The following is a 25,471-nucleotide window of genomic DNA, read 5'->3' as shown; positions in this document are numbered from 1 at the left end:
TTTGGAATGTTTCTATAGGCATCCATGTCAGGTAATGTAGTATGATTAGAATTGAAAAAGATCTCATTGTCATACTCATAAGAACTCATGTTTGCGGACTCTTGAGCCTCTTTAGTTTCTCTCCTAGATTTTTGAAGACGGGTTTCAACCATGAACTAGGTATTGACCAAGATGTGTAAGACTTAGATGAAAAATGGAAAGAGTATGGAAGACCAAGAGTTGGATGAAATGTAAATGAATCTGAAGTGTACTTGCAATGTCCAAAGTGTAAGACCAAGTATGTATGTAGTAGAGTAGGTGTGACTTCCAAAGAGAGGATAGTTTCTCTTCATGAGGTAAGCTGACCTTGACTCTAAGTAAGACCAAATGAGACCCAAAGGTAAGAAACCTTGATTAGGGACCACTTAGCAAAGTGTTTTTGTATGTAGTGTGTTGATAAAGTATGATGAGGACAAGCAAGTGACCTTTTGACTCAAGTTTAGACAATTGTGAATGTAAAGTGAGATGTGAAGCAATGATGGACTATGTGAGACCCAAGGACAGGTTGAATGCTAGATGAACCTTGGAGAAATGACCTAGGAAGCTCAAGAATTCTGAAACTGATTGTGTTTGTTTGCTGGACTGTAACAGTTTTTTCAATTCTGAACACAGATGCGCCTGTATACTTCACATACGTGGTTTCCCGACATAGACGCAGCTCTGTTTAATGCAGACGCACTTCTAAGATTTTTTTGTTTGCCAAATGTAATGTTGACTATTGGAACACAGACGCGATTCTTCCCTTCACAGACGCGGCTAGACAACACAGACGCTATTATGCCCGACACAGACGCGTTTCTGTAAAATTTGTGCAATTTTTTCCAATCTGTGAAGTCATTTTGTTGTGACCAAATCTGACTGTTTGACTATTTTTCGTGACAAGAGGACACAGTGTTGATGAAGACCCAATGTTTGCAAGTGTCTAGACTCAAAATGACTCCAAGAAAAGTGTGTTGTTTGATGTAAAAAAATGTTTTGCATACACTTGAAGACACAAAAGACACAATGTTTTATTGTTTGGTCTTGAATGTTTTGAATGTTTAACATAAGTCAAGCACAATTCTTATGGCTGGCCAAGACAATAGTTGTTGATCCCACATGGGGTTTTACCCCCGAGGCTACGCTATTCAGAGCAGATACTTAGATGCTTGACCTCACTGGCTCCACCCTCGGCACTCACTTCTCGGGTCAGCCAAGCATCAGTCCCCACGGAAACTCCCCGTGGTGAACTTTGTATCTCTACTAAGAACCGTATGTGTGTGGGCCGCTACCAGAGGTCTGACCTCCTGCCCCAACAACTAGAAGGATTTGGGCTTCTAAAACAAAATGGTGCTAGTAAGGGCATCCGCTCGTGTGGCCATACATGCGGCACTTTGAGCTCTGTAAATACAGAAGGCTCCCAGCCGGTAGGGGTTATGCCCTACAACTAATCAAATAAATTTGATCAAACGGGTTTATGGGGAGACATAGTGTCGGTATGAACTAATCAGCACACGTTATTCATAGTTTTCACCATGAATACATTTGTTTATAGTGGTTCGGATGAGGTGGGTTTTCCTCGCTACCACTTGGGTCATTCTCTTCTCACTAGTAGTCCTAATGACCACATGGGAAGACAGGCCCTCTAAAGATTAAACAAAAAGAGCCTATTGCTCAAGACATAAAAGACAATGATTCAATTTTAGTGCACCAATGGAAGTGTTTGCTAGTCTATGAAAACAAGGCACACAATAAAAATCCAAAAACCCTTGCTAAGGACCTGCAACAAAGAGTTGTTAATAGTTTGGATTGTTTCAAATAATCACCCCTTCCTGCAAGCACACAAGTTAGGTAAATTTTAAACCCAAAAGACTTTGTGAAAATAGGGGCCTTCAACCAAACGATTTAGCCTTCAAGACAAGCTACACCAATTTTGTTAGCTAGATCTGAAAATGTTAGCTCAAAATAAACCAGATCTGAAACCCTAAATGCAAAATCCGAAAAACTGAATCAATGCAAATCAAAAATGTGAAACGGGCGAGCACAGATGCAGTTACCCTCAATGCAGACACGACTGTATAACACAGACGCGGTTTTGTGAGACACAGACGTAGCTATAGAACACAGACGCATCTTCTAGACACAGACGCGACCAAAACCAATGTAGACGCGACTTTACAACACAGACGCATTTTCCTGAAACCAACAAAAATAAACTAATACCAGAGCACAGATGTGGACCCAGATGTCACAGACGCGCCAGAAAATCAAAAACGCGATCCGAAAGTATGCAGACGCAGAAATGTCAAAAATATTGTCGAAAATGTCAGATTTGCAACTTCAAAATACAAAATCTGCAACAAGATGTTAAATGCAAAAAGGGAGAAGAGTCCCACCGGGCGTGCCAAAATGTATATGGTGAAAATGAATAACAATAATAACGATATTGAAAGGCTAAATGAATTCAACCACAAAACCCTAGCCTAACAATCAACAAAGATCCACCATAACATATGAAGATTACCTAAGACAATGCAAATCAAATGAAATCACAAAGATTATACCATCACATGTCCAATAGGGTTTTGATCTCCATTCTTCCTATCTCCATTGATCTTGCTTGATATATTTGCTCTCAGATTTTATATGCACAAGAGCTCAACAAAAAATGGAATGTGGTTGCAAGTAGGATTGTAGTGTAGTCAATTGCATAAAAGATGATTAGCATGCATGATTAGAATCATTGATTATAATGATTGATTAGGGTTTGATAATGAAGGAAGCATCTCCTTATATAGAAGACACTATATGAAATGGAGGGATAAGATTGAGAGGTGTAAAAGGAGGTCGGCTATGATTAGAGGGTAGGTAAAAGAAATAATAAAATAATGAAAGGGGTAGGTAGTGTATGAATTAAGAGATGAATGACATGTGTCATAGGTAGAAAAGGTTAATGAATTAATTAAATAAATAAAGATTTATTTAATTAATAGAAGAAGTGGGATAATTAAATAAATAAAATATTTATTTAATTTAGGAAAAAGGATAATTTAAATAAATAAATGTATTTATATAAATGAGAAATAAGGCTAGAAGAGGATAAATGAATTAATTAAATAAATAAAGATTTATTTAATTAATAGAAGAATCAGGCTTAGATAATTAAATAAATAAAATATTTATTTAATTAGATTGGACAATTTTAGGTGTCTACAGTTCTAATAATCAACATTTTTTAACAGATATAGATGAATGGAGCATAATATTGATTGTTAAGACTTAAAGCAAGATAGGATTAGTGTCTTATTCCATTGGGTGCTTGAATTCATAAGATATGAAATGATTTATAACAGAATTATATCTAATAACATTCAGATCTAAGAAAATATTGTTTTACAATATTTCTTATCTACAATCCCAACCTAGACTACTTATCAAATCCCTTAACAAGCCCTACCATTCTGCAATCTTGTTTTAGCATTTAATTGATCCCTTAAATCAAAGCATAAACAAAAATCACAATAATCACAACAATGCACTGAATGAAAGAAACCCTTGATTTACTTCATTCAAAAGATGATAGAATTGTATTTCTATTGAATAAATTAGCTATTTCTACCATAAAATAATTTACATTTAACTCCTTCAAGAACCTGCAAAAACTAAGACACATGACTCAATCTATTTTTCTCTGCAAAAGGACTTTACACTTTACTCATTCTACCTAAAACCTAGTACTTGGGACCTATGACTTTGACCAAGCAAAACTCAGTACAAAATTCGAATTCGGAACCCTGTCTCATGGCCTTAAAATCCCTTTTATAGAAACAAGGGAGCCAACAAGCTATGAGCTAGAGGAGACACCTATCATTCAAAAATGACGGGTTACCTGATTCTATTACAAAATATTCCATAGTTTCTTAAAATATCCCAACTTCTTGCAAATATTCTTTATGCTCTTTACCATCCTTATTGTTATTGTCAATCAAGATATGATACAAGCCCACCTTGTCATTGCTCATGACATACTGGGTTCATTTCCCAAAGAAATAACTACTGCAAGATGTCAAAACATTTTACACACATCAGAAAATCCTAACACTGTTCTCTGAAGGCCCGTTTTAATCTTTTCTAGTTCTCAAAAACTCTCTGTCCTCAATTGAAAACCCTTGGTAAATTGAGATGAGTAGAAATCTTTCTGTTATCATCCCTTTATTAGTAGATCAGACCTTGTCCACCATTACCTACTTGCGCGCACGAAGAAAGGACACCAAACTGCATTTGGAATAAGTTTAAAACTAGACCATTGATCTTCCTCCATTTTGGCGCACAACATGATCCATACGTGTCAATCTGACATTGACCATCACATGTGGCAAGTGGGCCTGTCAAAGTTATGATGTGGAACCTCTAACTCACCACCACCTTACTGCTATCTCACCACCATAAGCGACCCCACCGTCGGTTTTTCCTGGGCCCGTCTTGGACACGTGGCATCATCTCGTGATGTCGCGATCCATAAACTTCATTTTGTTGGGATCTTAGAACATTGATAGGTGGGGTGAATCAGTGTTTTGCCAGAATGAACAGTTTTTAACTTTCTAAACCATGCATGTATGTATTGGTAAACAAATAAGCATATAACAAGAAGCAAATAAATCATCCACATAAACGAACACCATAACACACATAATTTATACGTGGAAAACCCCAATGAGGAAAAACCATGGTGGGACTTGTGACCCACAATATCAGTTCACTGGCCACATGAAAAGATATTACATAAAATAGGGGACTGCACTTGCAGGAAGGCACACTTCCTAGAGCATATTGCTCATCACTAAAGAGCCTCACTGACTACAAGCTTCCTGCCAAAGTAAATTACTGAAAATGATTTCAAGAATGCATCTGCTATACCAGATAGAGTTTTGGTTCTGGTTCTTCTCTACCGGTTCACAAAATTAAACTATTACCGATATTAATTTTCCTCCAAGAATGCTTTCCAATATATCTATATATTATTTCATGATATAATGTTCACATACAAAAATGATCTCCATACATATATTTCGCATTTCATAGTTCTGCTATACCTATATATGTCTATCATCTATTCCATCACAATACCATCATATTAAATTGACCTAGAAAATTGACTTATATACCTATTACACATGATATGCCTTGTGATGGCTTACAATGCATTTACAAAAGATATTCAATGCCGGCCTCGACAATAATTACAAAATGATTTACTAAATAAATCTTCCTTGATGTCGGCTTCCTTGAAGTATTGATGTCGGTGTCGGTGTCGATGTAGGCTTGAATGCTTCCAATGTTGGTATCTATTGGTATACGCCTCCTAGTGCTGGTTTGTGACTTCCATCAGATCTAGTTTCCATCAATGACAACAAAATAAATCCAATGAGTGTCAATTGCCAACAATCTCCCCCTTTGGCATTGATGGCAACACTCATGTGAAAAATGGATTACCTGTCGGTGTGCTCCCCCTGGGCAATACACTCCATATACTCCATCTGATAATATTTTATTTAATATTTTGCACACATGTACATACTCCCCCTTTGACATTAATGCCAAAGACCAGTGAAATAATAAAAGAATGAAAGAATATTGTTAGTGTCACTCGAGCTTAGTCATGTTCAGGATTTTTGGGTATGCCTTTTGTAGCAACTGAAGATTCGTGTCCCAGCCCGATTTGAAAGTATAAAATACCGATACAAGTCCACTGAGTAAGTGGGAAAGTGATTTCTTCTCCTAGGTATCTACCAGTGTGGGTTTTGCTAGCATATCCATGCATTCTTTCTTGTGAACACCCAATGAATCAAGTCCAGGGCTTACCAATCCTCTTAAATTTCTTGCTCTCCTTATTATTTTATCTTTCTCCTTCTCAAAAGAAAAAACTTGGTTCTCCAATGACAAAATTTGTCCATCAACAGATGTAGTTAGTGCAGTCAGTCCATCAAAAGAGAGCAATATCAGCCATTTTGTCATATAACTCTTTCAATAAGCTATCTACATTAGCTGTAAGATTTCCTAAATTACAACATACTCTATAGATATTAGTACATTGTTTTAAACAAATTTAAATGGGAATAAGCTTGTCTTCTATTTTCTTCTTCCCAATTTCTATGAGTTGATCAAAAGTTGCTCTTTTTGCTGCAGAGAAACTGTCCAAAGCCTGTCGGTCTGCAATTTGTCTAAAGGATTGAAAATTATTTGATATGTGCTCTGTTAAAGTCTTGAGCTTACTAGAAGGGCTTGCTCCATTCTCAATCTAAAAGTCAGGCATTATTTTGTGTAGTACAGAGACCGATTGATCAATTAACCTTTGTCTACAATTCCTTCCTTTAGCAATTTTTGAGTGGCCATCATCATTAATTCTGTTGGACTTAACTCAGAGACTGATTTCTTCTCGACCTAAGAAGTGTCAATTGCCAAAACTCTTTCTGGGGAATCAGTTTTACCTGTCGGTATGGACTTAGTTGATTTTACCTTGTCCATCTCAACCTCTTTTGCTTCGGTGGCTTTTCCACTTGGTGTAGTATCGGTTATTGCCGATGGAATATCATCCACAATGTTTCCAGTGTTCTATATATTTCCTTGCTCAAAAATTGTTTGTTCCAGTACAGACTGTACACTCTCTTTAACTGCCGATTGTGGTTGTGCCAAAACTGGAGTTGAATTGCCTAAAATACCCTTTCCTTTTGGTTTGTCAGGAATGGTGGGGGATGTTGCCTTTGAAAATTCTTCTTCAGATGTGAGAAAGTCTAGGTTTTTCTTAAAGAATTTTTGCCATCCCTTACTTGTCTGATTTATCACCTCATTTAGTCTTCCCATCATAAGGCTTATCTGCTGGTTTTTACTACTAAAAATTGTCCTATTAGTAGTATCAATACATCTTTTCATCTCTTCATTATTTATAGTACCACATTGTTCCAAAAGTGCAACTTCCTTGATTTCCCTATCCCTCTTGATAGCTTCAAGTCTTCTAGCCTCAAGTTTATTGTACAGGGATAAAGGTATCTCCTTCAAAATTTCAACTAAGTCTTTCTTATAGATGTCTATATACAGTAAAATAGCCTCTTCTAACTCATTTTGCTCATTTTCTTCAAAATCTTCAAAATACTTTCATATATTTTTTAATATTCCATCTTTTGTAACTTCATCAATATTTTCAGCACAGGTCATTGTTGTCTTATCGGTTTCAATATCATCACCCTTCTGATTTTTGCTTGTGGTTGCCGGTGTGACTAGTTTCCTCTTTTGCATAGGCTTCCTTACCAGTGGCGGAGGTGCAGTAGGCCGAGCTGCCTTTCTGACAAGTCTCCTCCTAGGTTCTAGCTTCTGTTTCTCTACCAATGGTGTTACTGCATTCTTCCTCTGTACCCTTTTGAAAGCCAGAGACTCATTATCCGTAGGATCAGAGCTAGGAGTGATAGGGGAAATGTGTACTTGTGGCTTCTTCACTTATTCAATAGTAACCTCTGCCGGTTCGACTGCCTATTCAGATTTGGAGCCCAGCTGAGTGTCTATCTTATGCAACACATCTTGTACATATGCAAACATATTTTCTATTTTCTTTTCTCTTCTCTTCTTGTTAAAGCTGGTTTTCACTTCAAGAGCCTTCTCTCCTACTGTACCAAAGTGTTTTGTCTTATCATCTAATGGGGCATCTAACAAAATCTTTGCACGAAGCTCAAAAATGCTATCATCTACCTCATATCCAAGGTCAGTAATCTAGATTTGATTGGGTTCAACTACTTCCATGAGAGTTTCATCAGTTTTCACCATGAAACATATGTCAGTGGAATACTTCTCCATAATACTCTTTGAAATTCTCTCCCTTTTCCTCATGTTTTCTTGAAAAGTCTTAAAATACCCCCAAAGTTTCTCATCTCTGCCAGTACTAAGACCAGTGATAGCTATCTTGATCTGCATACCTACCGGCATGTCATGAGCCCATTACTTCTTTCCTAAACTAGGTAGCTCATACAAGAAGTAAAACATTAAACAAACAATTAAGTTTCCATATTTGAAGGTGCCTTTCTTGGTTCCTTTGATCTTAGTAAGGTTTAGCATCAATTCGCTCCTCATCCATTCACATAAGTCATACTTCACATTATTCCTTAGCATCCGATATGCAGCATGAATGCATGAGCTTGCAATAGAATTCAATTGGTTTGGATTTATTTACCTTTTATCTTATGATCATGCTTGCAAACTTTATATCCATGTCAGTTATTGTGCTTATCTTCATTGATCTTCTATCGAATGTTTCACCAGTGAGTTTTTTGACCTCTGTGTTGGAAATTTTCTTGCCAGGTTCTTGTCTGACCCTGGGTAACCCGATGACAACTTGAATAGCTTCCTTTGTGATCATGTAGGGTCTATCTAACCAAATCACTTCATTTGAACCCTACTCAGAGCGTATCTGATCACCTCATCCTTGAATTTTGGTATGTATAGAATACCGGTTAACCCTAGGTCCTCAATTACCTTGAATTTTGATTTGATCATTCCAATGTCTCATAGTATCATTGATTGATACATGCTTTTGATGCCTTCGGTGCCCAAATCCTCAAGAGTACAGTGACTATATGCCCTCACATCTTTAACATACATTACTCTATCAGGAACCCTAGAAAATGGTCCCGCAAAGTCTTCCTTCTTGGCAATTTCGGGAACCTCCTTAAAGACTGGCCTTGAACTATCCTTGACTTAGACAATGGTGGGATTTGCAATAAAAGTGGGTGCTAAAGATCCAGATGCCATGTCGAGAAATACCTAAGAGTGAATGCCGGAGAAAGATTTGAGTGCTTTAGATAATTGCTCGAAATCCTCTCTCAATGCTTTTCTCACTCTTAATTCACCTTTACTTTGCTCTAATTTATTGAGTGCTCGGTGAGTGAAAATGAATTCAATTACCCTCTTTTATCAGCGAGTAAAAACCCTAGTTTTCTATAATTAATGCTTCACCAACAACCCTATAGATGTCAGTTTCTCCAAATCTCTTTCAAGATCTCCTTAGATCTCTTCTGAGGTAATATGCAAAATTTAGCAGTGACTTTTCCAACCCCTAAGGCCTATGCCTTAGTTACTGGTGGAATTTCTTGTGGGTGGAGGAATACCCTATTCTACTGGTGGATTTGCCAGTATAGATCCATCTCCACTTTGTTCTTCAAATTTTCTAACCCATCTCTTGGTGTGATCTTGTTGTATTTAATCTACCTCCTTCTTTCCTTTCTCATTATTAACCGGTTGAGTCTTGCTTCTACAATACTTAGCAATATGACCTATTTTGTTGCATGCATAGCATGTAACATTATTCTTCTGAAATGCTTTGACACATCTAGTATTATTATTTCTTGACCTACAATGATTAGAAAAATGTCCAAACTTTCCACATGCATGACATTTAACATTCATTCTACAATCTTCTGATCTATGACCATATTTCTTGCAGTTTGTGCATTGACCGAGAACAAAATTGTAGTTTTGATTTGCCTTATTTCTACATTGTTTAGCCATATGCCCAAATTTATTGCAAACAAAACATCTACCATTGAATTTATAAGCATTATATTGCCTTACAGGTTTCCTCTATTCTGATGAGTTCTACATACTGGTTATCTGATCTTCATTAGCAGTACCAGAGCTTTCACCTTGTACAAATCCAAGTCCTCTAGAATCATCAATCTGTCTTTGTCTTTTCAATAAGTCATCCAACTATGCAGCACTGATCCTAAACTTCTCTTTATACTCTCTTGCAGTAGTCAGATCATCTCTCAAAGTAGTTACTTATCTTTCAAGTTCTCGTTCATTATTCCAAGAGTGTGCCAAATTAGTTCTCAACAGATTATTATCATGAGTCAATCTTCCACATTTATCAAACTTGTTCTTCAAAGATAAAACAAGATTATCTTCCTTCTTCTTTCTATCCTCAATATCTTTTGATAACCTCATAGTCAGATCTTACATTTCATTCTTCATGACAATGTTTGCTTGACTTAGTTTCTAACACTGTTCCTTAAGAGCATTCTTCTCCTCATCATCCGGTTGTTGTGAAAGTTATTTTCTCTTGGCTTGAGTAGATGATAACCTTTCTTGAAAGATAAGAATGAATTCATTTGCAAAATTCAATATTTCTTGCAATTTCCAGTTCTTCATCATTTTGGCATCATAATCATCAAGAGCCATCTCAAGTTGCTTTTCCATAGCCATGTTCAAAGATTTCAGTTTCAGGATCTTCCTCAAGCTGTTAAACTTATTCCAAGGTACCAAGCTCTAATACCAATTGTTGTGATCTGAGAACACTAAGAGGGGGGGTGAATCAGTGTTCTGCCAGAATGAACAACTTTTAACTTTCTAAACCATGTATGTATGCACCGGTAAACAAATAAGTATATAACAAGAAGAAAATAAACAATCCACATAAATTAACATCATAACACACATAATTTACACGTAGAAAACCTCAATGAGGAAAAACCACGGTGGGATTTGTGACCCACAATATTAGTTCACTAGCCATATGAAAAGATATTACATAAAATAGGGGCCTGCACTTGTAGGAAGGCGCACTGCCTAGAGCATACTGCTCATCACTAAAGAGCCTCACTGACTACAAGCTTTCTGCCAAAGTAAATTATTGAAAATGAATTCAAGAATGCATCTGCTATGCCAGATAGAGTTCTAGTTCTGGTTATGCTCTGTACCGGTTTACAAACTTGAACTATTACTGGTATTACTTCTCCTCCAAGAATTCTTTCCAAGCTATCTTTAGATTATTGCATGATATAATGTTCACATACAAAAATGATCCCCATACATATATTTCGCATCTCACAGTTCTGCTATACCTATATATGTCTATCATCTATTCCATCATAATACCATCATATTAAACTGACCTAGCAGACTGACTTATATACCTATTACACATGATATGCCTTATGTCGTCTTACAATGCATTTACAAAAGATATTCAATGTCGGCCTCAACAATAATTACAAAATGATTTACTAAATAAATCTTCCTTGATGTCAGCTTCCTTGAAGTATTGATGTCGGTGTCGGTGCTAGTGTAGGCCTGAATGCTTCCAATGCTGGTATCTGCCGGTATACGCCTCTTAGTGCCAGTTTGTGACTTTCATCAGATCTTGTTGCCATCAATGACAACAAAATGAATCCAATGAGTGTCAATTTCCAACACATTCATCTTCCTTCACGAGGTTATGAGGGTCATTAGATCTATTTGAGATTTATCTCCCTACCACTATGACTGCCTTCTTAAGCCCCTTAACAGTGGAGCAACTTTTTTGTAGAAATTAAAACATCTTTTTCCATTACAAACATGTGAAAATTAGAAAGCCCTTAGTAACTCAGACTTTACCCGCTAGGAACTGGTAACCTCAAACATTTGAAAGGTCAAACCACCAGCACACCCTGCCCACTCAGGACATGTGGCATCATCTCGTGATGATGCGGTCCTTATCTTCCTTACACCTTCAACCACAAGGGAGCGTGGGACGTCAGATCTACTTGATCGTTAATATAAAGGCCAGAATATTTAAAAGTTTAGAATTAGGAAAATATAAAGGCGTTGGTTAAAAACAACTTAATGCATAGGAAATACAATGACCCCGCCAACAATATCCGACCCTTGGCTTAAGTGGAAAAAGGTAATGAAGGAATATAACAAACAGGTTTTTTCAATAAGACTTAATTGGAAATTCATAAACGCTAAACCTTGTGACAGAGAACATAGGGAAAAATTAATCCAAAATGATTCATATTTTGACTAAGGCATGAAGATTTTTGCACAGTTTTTTTCAAGACTATCACATTGTTCGTGTTATTGAGGATCTTATGGGTTCAGTGATGTTATTCATGTTATGCAACATTTTTTGATGGTGTAGCATGTTGCAGTTGATCTTGGCAAAAATTCTGGTGGTGCTATGTGTTCGATGATTTGATTTGGGTCCATGCTATGTCATCATGACATTAAATTGGTTCTGTGGTTGATCTATGTATCGTGTGATATAACTTTGTAATTAGGTCTTGAGGGTTGAGTCGACCTTATAGTCAAGGTTGATGATTTGTATAAATAGGTGCTATATTCATGTAATTTAGAGATCGGTGGTTGTTAGAGGTTATGTCTGCATAATCATTGAGTGATGTATGCGTGAATAAGAGAATTCATCTTTCAGCATGAAGTGTTGAGAAAAAAGTGTTGCAGAGTAGACAAATGTGCTTAACCAGAACTATCATCAGACATTGGTAGATACTATTCTTTCAGCTCATGTAAACTGGATTGTTGTCTTAATGTTATTGTAAGTTAGTGAACCTTCCTTGAGGGTTGTATCCTTCTGAGTTATCATATTTTGAGCAGTGAGATCTAGGCAGTGTTCCTGAATGCATGTGCATTCCCCATTGTAATATTTACACATACTACTGCAAAGTATCATCTTATTATGGGTAGGTTCCCACGGTGGTTTTTCCCTTAACTGGGTTTTCCACGTCAAAATATTGGTGTTATGCGTGTTGTTATTATTGTGTTTATCTTTATTCTTATTGTTGTTGATCAGATTTGAGATTGTGCTTAATTTGTTTAATCCGGTGAAAACTGATTCACCCTCCCTCTCATTTTTCCTCCATTGTTGTTACCAAGAAAACTCAAATTGCACCTATGAGGTGTGATTCGGGTTTATAAACCCGAATTGCACCTAAAAGGTGAAATTAACAAAAAGAGGTGTGAATCAGATCTACAGACCCAAATTACACCTAGACTATCTAACTTGGTGTAAATTGGGTCTACAAACCCAATTTGCACCTAGACTTCACAAAAAAGTGAAAAGGGGTAAAACAAGGAAAATTGCGCTTTCGACGATAAAAATGTCTCGAAAAGAGAAACATAGAGCAGGAAAAACCACAAACGAGCAAAAAGTTGTTGGGTACCCTCATTCGTTTCTAAAGCTAAAAATGAGGATAACACAATGTTTACAGACATTATCAGTAATAAATAATCAACAGCGATTAGATAAATGTCTAGGGTCTTAGTATTAAATGGTAGTACAAACAATTCTTGCTAGACTCGCTAATCTTCCTAACTAGATTATTAAATAAATTACAAGTTTCAATTTAATTGGATAACAAAAATCTAAATGATTTCAAGGGTTAACCAGAGACCTTGACACAAGAGTGACACTAGACTACTTGTCTCTCACCAACGGAACCACACAATTCATTTTGTATTGTACCCCTATACCTACAACCAATGAAAAACCTCATACAGGTCCACCCACACATTATTAGTCTGTGTTAGTTTAAACAAAATAAATGCATTAAATTACAAATAATATAATAAAGACAATAACTATATTCCATAATATTAGCATCAAGCTTACAACTGGCACACACACACATATTGTTTGTATAAAAAAGTCCAGAACTCCATCCCTAGTCCAAATTATATTGGGGCTAGGGTCATGCAAAAGTATTAACATGGTTCCTAGGCTATGACACACTCAAACAACATTACAGGTACCTATGCATGTTCATCATATTTGAAGAATAGGTATAAATATATAAATATTCCCCAATCAAGGTCAACATAATAACATGGTCAATACATAATCCACCGCCATAAACATAATAAGCATGGTCAATATATCATAATAATCATATCAAACTAGATATAATAAAATACCAAATCTAACATTTATATTACCACTGCAATGATAAGCATTTAATATCTTAAACTAAATAAAATAACATAAAATATCAATAGCTACATGTTAACCATTGATCAAATCTACTTTTCATTCTAACACTCATATCAACATCTTAATATGATAATTCTTGTAGACATCTAATATTAATTAAATTAAATGTTTAATTAATTTAAGCCTTTTTACATAATTAATTAATTTAATTATGTTTATCCTTATTCCTCTTAAAATTAATTAAATCAAATGCGGGCAATTAAGACTCCAGTTGGCCTTTTGGAGCATTTGAATTTGTGTCGTCTAATTAATTTTATCACTACAGTCCAATAATTAATTTGCCAATAAATTAATTATTTTCCATTTTTCTAAACTCATCTCAATCATTAATTTTTTCTAAATTCCTCTTAGTTAATTAATTCTAATTATTTAACTTAAATCATGTGATTCCTAGAAATCAATTTTCTTAGCCTAATTAATTCTTCCATAATCATGCTTATCATTATCCTCCAATTTTAAATTCCTCCACCCATTCTCTCTCCTCATGTCACATCCTTCTAAATTTTCTACTTGTACTCTAATCACTCATTAAGACACCTAATCAATCTCCATTATCATTTGCACATCCCTAATCACCTTGATCCTTTCAAAGAAATTCAAATTCTTTGAATCTCCCCATGCATCCTCTTCCCAAGAAATTTTTAATTCCTTTTCTCATTTAGTCTTCCCACACATCCTCTTATTTTGAAATTTTTATTTCATCTCTCCTTTCTCCAAGTAATTTTTTAATTTCCTTTTCTCTTCCCAATGTACTCGAGGAGCTCTTCCCCATGTACTTTGAGAGGTGTGCAAACACGAAATGACTTTATGGCATATCCCTCAAATCCCACACATTGTCCTCTCAATCCTCTCCCACTCTTTCTTTCAATCTCAACCCTTCATCCTCAAATCAATCTTAGCCCTCCATTTTGGCCTCATCCAATCTATAAATGGGAGTCTCCTCTCCTCACAAATCATCCACTTCCATCATATTCTTATGTTGTCCATTTTACCCCTTGATCCACCTTTCAAGTAATTTCATGATGCCCATTTGTAATCCAAATCTATCCATCTCACCCTCATAATGCCAAAATCTTATCCCATCTAAGCCATATCTATCTATCATTCAAACACTCATCTTATCCAATCTTGTTGTGTAGTGGAGAGCATTCCATAATCCACCTAAGGACCAATGCAATTAAGTGAGGAAGGGGTGCATTCTTCACTTCACCAAAGGTATAATTCGAGGAGCAAGAGATCATCTTCATGAAGGTATAATGGTTTTTGTTATATTTTATTATGTGTTTTATGCTTATTTTGATTGAATCTAACCATTTACCCTTGTGTGTATTTTCCCTTGGTTCCTTTTGGCATGCCCGATGGGACCCACGTCCCTTATTACTAATTCCAAATTTGAGTTTTTTGTGAGATTCCAAGTTGCAGGTTCTGGAATAGCACCTGTGCCTACAAATCAATGTCTCTGATTAGGATCAATGTCTGGACACAAAATTTGAATTTTCTAACCCACCATTTTGCAGGTTCTGTACATCGATGTCTCCACACCTGGAATGATGTCTCTGCCTAGTGTCTTTAGACACTTAGTTTTGAGCTTTATTTTTTTGCAATCTTTACAACTTAAAAAGAACCAAAAAAATTCTAGAGTAGCAACTTTATTTTCTATTTTAACAAATTAATCAAAGTTTTTAAGCTAACTGGATTAGTTTGCAGATAGATTGACGCACCAATGTCTATGCAGATGGATGATGTCTATGCTCTAGTTCGATGTTTGCGTTGAACCCAATCTCCTGCCTAGATTTAAATTTTCAAATTTCAAATTTCTCAGCTAACGGTTCTCTATTTTCAATTATTCAACGTTTGTGCAGACGCTTAATGTGTGATCTTTAGATTGATGAATGTGCTGATTATAGTTTAACATTAAAAATTAAAAATTTCAGGTTCTAATTTCTCGCATTTTGTTATATAGTTTTGTAGTCAGCTACTTCGGTGTAAGAAATTTTTAGGTTTTGATTTAAATTTGTGTTTTTGCAGGTTTTTCTTATGTGTCCAAGGTTAATTTTAAAACTACTAACCTATTTTGTGTAGCACGCGGGCCAAAAACAAAATTTTTCCACTAATCTTAGTTTACTTTCTTGTATTTTTAGAATAGATAACATTTTACATGTGGGATTAAAAGAACCATTGTTTTCTGTGTTTTGTGTGCTTGCACTCGTGTAGGGTGGACCCAAAAATTTTCTTTTTGTAGAGGGCTATTCTTGGCTGAGGATTTCATCAGCTCACAAGGGTAGTTCAAATTGGGAAACGTTGGAGATATCGACTCTCCCGGCATGATCTTGAGTGGGTTTTCTGAGCTTCTATATAAATATGCTGGTGATGCAGGAGCATCCCCAATTCATAGCAATGTTGCATCGACCAAAAAATCTTTCCTTTCTATTTTGCTTTCTGTTTGCAGTTTCAACATTTCTTTCTGTCTGTCTCAGATTTGGCTCACCGGAACCTATGGAGTTGGATTTTGTTTGAAGACTGGATCATCTTCCTTATTTCCAAATTGTGGATCATTTGGATCATTTTCCAGCAAGTTATCGCTGTCGGTTTTCGAGACAATTTTCTATTACCAGTTTCCGAGACAGTTTCCTGTTACCGGTTGCATGGACCTATTTGCATTGGTGATCTACTAGATCCCCTTTTGTAGATTGTATAGCTTTGATCATTTATTTCGATGTTCCTTGGCATGTGGCCAACCTTTTCTCATGATCTAAACTTCATCCTTTGGATTTTCTGGAGGAATTTCTTTGGCGAAGGCCGACCTTGTTGGTTTTGCATGTTAGGTCTTGTTCTTTGGGTTTTGATCCCTTTTTGGATCAACCGGATCCCCTTGGACCATATAAATTATTGTAATAGAGCATTAGAATGTAACCAAGAAGTTATACTAAGCATTGAAGATAGATCTTAAGGTTTGAGGTCCCGGTTGTGACCTATTCTGTATGTTGAGCATGTTTTAGTAGGCCTGTGAGCAGGTTTCTGTAACCCAGTTATTACTGATTGGTTGTAAATAGTTTTCATGTTATAATACAATTTGTTTATGTATTGCCTCCATCATGTCCTTGTGTTTCCATTGTGTTTACTCTTGCTGACTGGTCTGGATAGATCTCTTGAGGTCCCTCCTAGTCGGTGACTATTTCAAGTGGTATCAAAGTGAGTTTTCATTCCGGAGATTGTGTTTGTTGGTATTTGCATGAAGATTGAATTAATGATATGTTATGTTGTCATTGATGCCAATTTAACCAGTAATGATATAGTTGATATTTTTGTAATATTTCTTTGTAACCAATAGGATGAACAAGTGAAGGAAACTGTAACCGACATAGGAAGAATTGTGGAGTGAAACGCTAACCAGTGTAAACCCTATCATTGATGTAACCGGTAAACCCTACCTATTGTTTTTGATAAACCCTAACCGATTAAGTTTGGTGAATTTGTTATATTAGTTTATGATTTGATGATGAGCGGTAATGATTATGACATGTATGATTATTGTATGAAGACAATTTCAAGAGATTTTGGCAAGTTGTTGTAATGGTTTTTGTCTAGGGAATGAGAAAATGTATTGCATATAATGCAAAGCACGTGATGAGTTACTAAGTTCGATGAAGCGGTGATCAAGGAGAGACCAAGGTTTTCTTGATTGATGTGCAAAGATTGCTATGTAATCCAATGATCATACTTGAACCAATTTGTTTGTAATCTCTATGAGAATTAGGTTTTTGCTATGTTACTGACCTAATTGATTTGTTTATAAGGTCAATGAATTTTTTTAGTTTAATGAGTTGGCAAAGAGTTAGCATAGATTAGTTGAGTGTGTGGTTGCCGAACTAGATGATGTATCTGCAGTTTGAGTAAAGGCAGATAGGAGTCTTAAATGGATCTGATCAAGCAAGTGTAGTGTTATTCAGACAGATCAACAGACTCCTGTTGTTTTCCAACAATTACAGAAGAATTGAAATCCCCTAACCGGGTAAGCTCTAACAAGATTGGTGTTATTCAAATCCTCTAACAAGGTGATCCATTAGCTTGGATTTTCAAATCCTCTACCAAGGTTACTCCTTACAGTGTATTGCTTCTAACAAGGCATTGTAGTTAATCCCTTAAGCAAGTGACTCCTAACGGGACTAGTTCTTAACAGGACTTTTGTAAAAGCTTTAAAAGGCTAGGCTCCTAACAGGGCGAACTTCAGAAGAGTTCAGATAGTTATCTTGTGAGTCTCATCTCATCGTGATTTTTACCTATTTGGGTTTCCACGTCAAAAATATTTGTGTGAAGTGGTGAATGTTTTTGTGGTTATGTTTTTATGGTTGATTTACTTAGCTACCTAACTACTTTGATAAGTCATGATAACCGAAAATATTGAGAATTGAAGAAGTTGTTTACTGTTAATTTGTTGTAACAGTCAACCGGTTTATCTTATGATTTTTTATCTTGATAGTGGTATTACATTGATAGTTCTAAGTTTACATTGAGAGACTGATTTTTGAGATTGGTGAAGTTTGTATCATTTTTTCTATCTACTAATTCACCCCCCCTCTATCTACTGATTCAACCCCCCCCCTTAGTAGTTGACTCGATACTTATTCTTTCATCATACCATCAATTGGTATCAGAGAATATCAGGTCCTCTAAGGTCTAAGCCTAACAAATTGAGGCAAAAATCTTACAGATCATGATTAAGAAGGAAGGTCCAAAGTTTAATAGAGAGACCTACAGGATATGGAGTGACATAATGAAAATTTATATCAAGAGTCTGGGAAGCCAGCATTGGGAACATGTCGATACTAAATATGTTGTACCTACTAGGATGTTGACTAATGATCAGAAGAAAAAGAAACAAGAAAATCATCAAGAATTAGAGGCTATTATTAGTTCTTTGTCTGATGCAGAGTATGTAGATGTTCATGGTCTTGAAACTGCATATGAGGTATGGAAATTTTTTGAAGAGATTTATAGTGGTGATGAACATGTTAAGATTGCTAAAGAAGAGAGTCTAAGAGGAAAGTTTGATGACATGCGGATGGCTGAAGGTGAGAATATCTAGCAGTATGGTCAAAGGATAAAGGAGATAGTCGGTGAAATTAAGAGTGCAGGAGGTAAAGTGGAAGATTCCACAATGATCAGTAAGGTACTAAGAATCCTACTACTAGTCTACGCTATCCGAGTTGCAGCTATTCAGGAGTTGAAGTCCATTGACAAAACTAAGGCAACTCTTGACTCCATCATTGGCAAGCTTACTACTTTTGAATTAAATGATTATGATGGTAGTGCACAGAAATATGAGTCTACATTTAGAGCTTCTATTTCTAACCCATCTGTGAGGAAAAGTAAAGATGCCAGTCACAGTTATGAATCTAGATCCAGTAGAGAATCTGATGATGAAGATAGTTTAGTTGATCTTGAAGCATTGTTGGCCAAGCAGTTGCCTAGAGGTACAAGTAAATATAGAGGTAAATTACCTTTGAAATGTTTTGCTTGTAACAAGATTGGACATATTGTTGCTAACTATCCAAATGGTGATAATGAGCACAAACGAGAGAAATTCAAGAAGTACAAGGGTAAAGGCAAAAGAGATTGTCTTATTGTTGTTGATAGTGGTATCACTAATGAGGAATCTGATGGTGATGCTAATCAAGACATTGTATTTGTAGCTATTAAAGAAGAGATATTAGACCAGAAGGCATTAGTATCCAGGATGGATAACTCTGATGATTGGATCATTGATAGTGGTTGTTCACATCACATGACTAGTGATCGGAGCAAATTTCTTTCTTTTAAGGAATTTGATGGCAGAGTTGTAAGATTTGGTAATGACTCACCCTGCATGGTTAAAGGTAAGGGGACTATTTCTCTTAATGGAAATAGTAGTTCAGATGATGTCTACTGGGTTGAAGGTCTAAATCACAATCTTTTGAGTGTGGCACAACTCAATGATAGAGGATACCTTGTTAGTCCCAACCGGTACTGAGAGGGGAGGGGTGAATCAATACATTACTAGTTTTTACTAATTAATACATTTTCTTTAAGTATGAGCTAATTAACTATTCACCAATGTACACATTTACAACAAAAGATTAAGCTTACATGAAAAGATACACAAAGACACATAGATTTATCTCATGGAAAACAAATAGGGAGAAAACCACGGTGTGAGTAGAAACTCACAAAATTTATACTCTTCTAGAGTATGCTCGGTGAAGAGTCATCCCTGTTAAGAGATTACAAAGAAACTAGTTAGGTGCCACCCGGTTAAGGGATTTTGATCAAGGCCAGTTAGTGACTTTACCCTATTAAAGGTAGCCTAGTTAAAGGAATTAGAACATCAGTTAAGATGTTACCTAGTTAAGGGATTTATACAATAGGGACCTGTTAAAGTACACCCAGTTAAGGGATTTATGTTGCAGTTGTTAGAAAGCAACAGATAAATGATCAATTACAAGAAGCTACACATTAGTCTGATCAAATCACAATTAGGCATCAGTCTTGGTCTACATCGATTGTGTCTATCCTTCGCAACTCTACCTTCTGCCGGTTTGCTGATACTTGAATCCTGCACTGTCGGTCCTCTATCACTTGAGTCACTTCTCTGTGAAACCCCACTCTACCGATTTTATGTCTCTCGGCTCTATAGGCTCTAAAACTCTCTGCATGTTCTTTTTCACATTAACTTTTAATTACCTTGACAACAACCCTCTTAAGAATGAGATATGTGAATTTATAGATCCTTAAGTTTTTTTGCCAACTTTTCCCTCCAAAACATTCATTTAAAAATTCTGTTGTCAAGCCTTAAAATGTGCTTTTGAATTCATGCAGGAATCTCTGTCAATGTTGTTGAACATGTCGATATGTCTATTGGTTGACTAAGAGAAGACTTCCAATTTAACTGGTTGTAACTGAATGTTACCAGTCTGTCAGTTACCGACTTTTCTGGTGAACCGATCACAAGCTTGTCTAGTCGATTTCTTCCTGTGTACCAGTTTAGTCTTTGCTTAGCCGATGGATGTCTTTCTTACCGATCTACTCACCACTACTCGATCACCTTACTGCTTGCCAGTCTCCTACTTGTCGATCTACTACTTGCTGGTATACTTACTATTTGCTTGTTTACTCACTGTTCGGTTTGCTTACTCCCTAAGGATGGGAAAGACTAAGGAGATGATGTTGCCAACAATGACAACCATATCATTTACCGGCCATACAAAATTGCATCAGAATGCCAACAAATTCCCCCTTTGGCATTGGTGGAAAGTTCTACAAACTACTATGTCGGTCCCATGGCCCCTATTCCTGACAAGACTCCATAAAAGCCAAAATTCCCCCTTTCCCCATCAATGGCAAAGACTATCAAAAAATGATTTGTCAAAATAAAGCAAAAATTTCTTTAAAGTTTTCTTGAGCAACTTTTAAAGAATATTCCCATGAAGATTGATTTTTTTTCATGGTAGTAAAGTGGCCATGTAATACTGCAATGAAGACTTCCATATCATCAACTATCTTGCAGTCAAGTGCATGAATTAAGTGGTATGCCTCTTTAATGTTCAGTTGCATGAATTCTATGATTGGTGCTAAATAGCACTAGAGCTCTAACATGCTAAGACTTCTTTTGTCTTCTTCACCTTTCAACTTTCTAAGTTGATGATTGAGCATTTTGATTTTTCCAGTGAAACTTGATGTTGAACTACTAAGAGGATCAAATGAGCTTGCCAGATCCTGAATCTCCTTTTGAATCTGATTTTTGTTATCATCCAAATATTTGATTAAGATAAGAAAGTTTGAAGATTTCATCAGGAGTTGACCAACTTGCTGTAGTGTGGTCTTAACCTCTTCTGTTTTGGTTGATAGAGAAACTTTTCCAACTAATATATGTTCCATTAGGTTATCTCCTTGCTTTGTTTCATATTGTCTTATTGCAACCTTCTCCATATTGGTTTCCTCTGAACTAATTGCTTTGACTAGAGTATTCAATTGATCAATAATGGGTGCAGTATCATCAACTGCAATGTTCGGGATGAGATCAGAGAGAATTGCTTTGGCTGAGGTGAGCATTTTTGCCTTCTTTTTCTTTTCTCTCAATTTTTCTTAGACTTCCATCAACTGTTTAGGGGTCATTTTCTTTATATCTACAGCTGAATCACCTTCTTCTTCTTCCTCTATTCCTTCTTTAAATTTTGAGGGCTCATCTTTTGAGCTAGTTGCTTTGTCGATTCTTACCTTTTGCTTTACATTTTCCCTGTCTAAGCCTAATTTTCTTTTTACCGAAGGGATATCAAACACTACTGTGTTATCTTTTATCCTCTCTTCCTCTTTTCCTTCCTCTGCTTTCTTTTCTTCCTCATTTCCTACCTCTATTCTCTTCTCTTCCTCTATCTTCTTTTCTTCCTCTTTTCCTTCTTTTGTTTTCTTTTCTTCCTCTTTTTCTTTCTCTGTTCTCTCCTCTTCCTCTGTATTCTTTTCTGTCTCTGTTTTCTCTATTCTCTTCTCTTCCTCATTTATTTCTTGAGAGAGATTAGGATTTGGTGTTGACAAGTTTTTGTGAGGTGTATCCTCATAAGGAATTTCTCCAACTAACTCTTCATCTTGACCTGACAATTTAGTTTTATTGGTTTCCTCTACCGGTGAAGTATGACTTGGTTGTTCAATACCTATTTTCAAATTGGGGATGTCTAACACAACATCTCTTGTGATGTCCTCAATAGAGAATGTATCAAATCCTTTAGTGAAATCTTTAGCTTTTTCTTTATCAAGGATAGTTTCTCATTTGTCTTGTTTAGTTTCTTGTCCAATTTCTTCTTCAACCTTCTTTTGCTGGTCCATAATATCCTTCCATAGGGCAATACCTTCATCATGCACTTCTCTAATTTCACCTACTACCACTCTTCCATTTCTATTCCTTATCTCAAAATGTTGAATGCATGTTGCAGGCACCATTGAAACTTGATCAAAATCTAATTCATGCTGCACTTCCATGAGTGCTTTAATTTTGAGCTCTTTTTCAATAGCTAGAGAAGTCTTCCATATTCCTTCAATTTAATCTAGCAAATCTAATTGTATAATGCCATACAATTCACTAGGAGTTCTACAAAAGGTGTGCAAGTTTCAGATCAAAGCTTCCTCAAGTTTCCTCTTGTCTTCATCGTTACTAAGAGAATATCTCCTTCCAACACTAGACAAACCTCCAAATTATTTGATGCCATGAACCATCTCATCAATTGTTGGAGATTTATTCCTTTCATTTCTTCTAACCTCTTTTACTTCCACATCTGACCCAATGTCACCTTCTTTCTTATCCTTATTAAGTTTTGGGTCAGTCTTTCTCTTTCTGGTGTAAGTTACTCCTACTGGTCTATCTTTGTTTGGTGAAGATACTGAAGTACCTAGATTCTTTTCCTTTGTGTATGTTGTTGGCTTAGTTGCTGCAGTTCCCTTTGGTTTTGTTTTTATCACTTTCTTCTTTCCACCAGTCAGTTCTTCATCTTTGGCAGGTGTGACCCCCACTTGCTCACTTGCACCGATGGAGGTAGTGGCACCGAATGCTTCACCTCCATATTTCTTGTCAAGGGTATCAATCATTTTATTTACTTTTCTTTTAATGATAGGAACCTGAAGTTCTTGTTTTATTTTAGAACTTGGCTCTTCATATGTTCCAAACCTCTTTGCCTTCAAATCTATTGGTTTAGATAGAAGCATATTGATATGAATTTTAACCAGATCTATTGCAACCTCATACCCCATAGGTGGAACCCAAAAAGTTATGGGTTCAATTGCTTGGACAATACAACAATCTATATCTACAAGAAAACAAATGTTGTTCTTGTATTTCTGCACTATTCCGGTTGGAATTCTTTCCCTCTTGTGCATTCTAGTTTGGAATTCTTTGAAATATCCCCACATTGCTTCCCCAAATTTATCTCCCAAAACCCTAATCATTTCACCTATCTGAACCATGATAGGTTTCTCTTGTGACCATACTACATTACCCTTATCGGGAAAATATTTTAGCACATAGAAGAATATACATACCAGTAGAGAGCCATATTTGAAGGATTACTTCCTATCCTTCTTTATTCTTTCCATGTTCACCATGAACTGACTTTGAATCATCTCACATATGTCATAGGTTGCATCTTCTTTGATAATTTGATATCTAGCATGAATGACACCACTTGACACACTATTCATAGGACTAGATTGATAAACCCTGTAACCTAATACTGCAGAAGCAAATATCACTTCAACATCCTTAATATGGGTAATTGTTATAGCTTGACTGTCACACCAGGATTTAGTTAACCGGATGACTTCATTTGATGAAATCATTCTTAGGGTTAATGCTTCACCAATAGCACTAAAACCAATCACTCTTTGAATCACCTCCTTTGAAATCTTGATTGGTGCATTAGCCTCCAACCACAAAATTGATCATGGACCCTGCTTAGTACATATCTAACCTAGTTGTCATGAAATTAAATAGGAAAATCAATCACATTTTCCAAACCCTTTGTCTTCAGAGATAGAAATTCAGGCTTCAATTGATCATTGTCACAGAACCCATTAAAATCATTTTGAATGAACTTATCTCCAAGTTCTTTGAGTTTGCAATGAATATAGGAATGAATATCTTCTACCAACAATACAACAGAGGGCACAAATGATAAAGCATTGGTCTTGTCAATTTCACTGGCTTTCATTAGGTGCAGCTTGAACTTGGGTTGGGGTTCCTTGATAGCTTCAACCAACATAGGAGTCGATATCTGCGCTGCCATGATGACCTTCAATCAATATTTTCACAGATGTAGTTGAAAACCCTTTCCTAGGGAATACCAAACACCACTATCGCTCTGCTTAAATTTCTTTTTCGCACAAACAAAGCTTAGCAATTTTCAAATTGCCTTTGAAACCATAGGAGCTTAATAAAATTCTCAAGTAGTTAGGTAAATGAAAATGTGCTACCATTTTCTTATTTATCCATTGAGATTTATCAACGCTAGGATCTAACAGTCAGATTTGAAGTACACAACTTAAGGTACACCGATATGACTTCACCGGTTATTAGTTGCCAATACTGATGCTCAAATAAATAGCTCACAAGAAAAACTTCAATTAATAACTCTTAGACCAAATTTTATGCATCGCAACTATGCAGATAAACACATCCTTACATATGTTGAGGGGATTCAAGAGTAATCTTACCATATATCCTCCCCCTGGGCATCAGTATGCCTAGTTAGAAGTGGAACTATCATCACCGATGGATGATGACTTTATTTCAGGATGTCCTTGTCCTTCTTTTCCTTCATCCTTCTTGATCCATGTCTTTTTCATTTCATCTCTTATTTCTTTAGTTGTCTTCTTTCCTTTTAGGTCATTTTGCTCCTTTTTCTTGCTAAACCGATTCTTGTCTACAAACCAATTGTAGGATCAGCTTTTGCATTCTCTGGCTATATGTCTGATCTTATGGTAGTTAAAGCATGCCATAATAGTTTTCCTCCATGGTCCTAGATTGTTTCTTTGACCCATCCTCATTCTGCATGTTTTAGCAACATGACCAAAATTACCACACATGGAACAAGTGGCATTCAACTAATTACTCCTTTTGGTAGGATG

This window comes from Cryptomeria japonica, chromosome 3 (genome assembly GCF_030272615.1).
Source record: "Cryptomeria japonica chromosome 3, Sugi_1.0, whole genome shotgun sequence".
NCBI classification, from domain to species: domain Eukaryota; kingdom Viridiplantae; phylum Streptophyta; class Pinopsida; order Cupressales; family Cupressaceae; genus Cryptomeria; species Cryptomeria japonica.
This window is presented reverse-complemented; position numbering follows the sequence as displayed.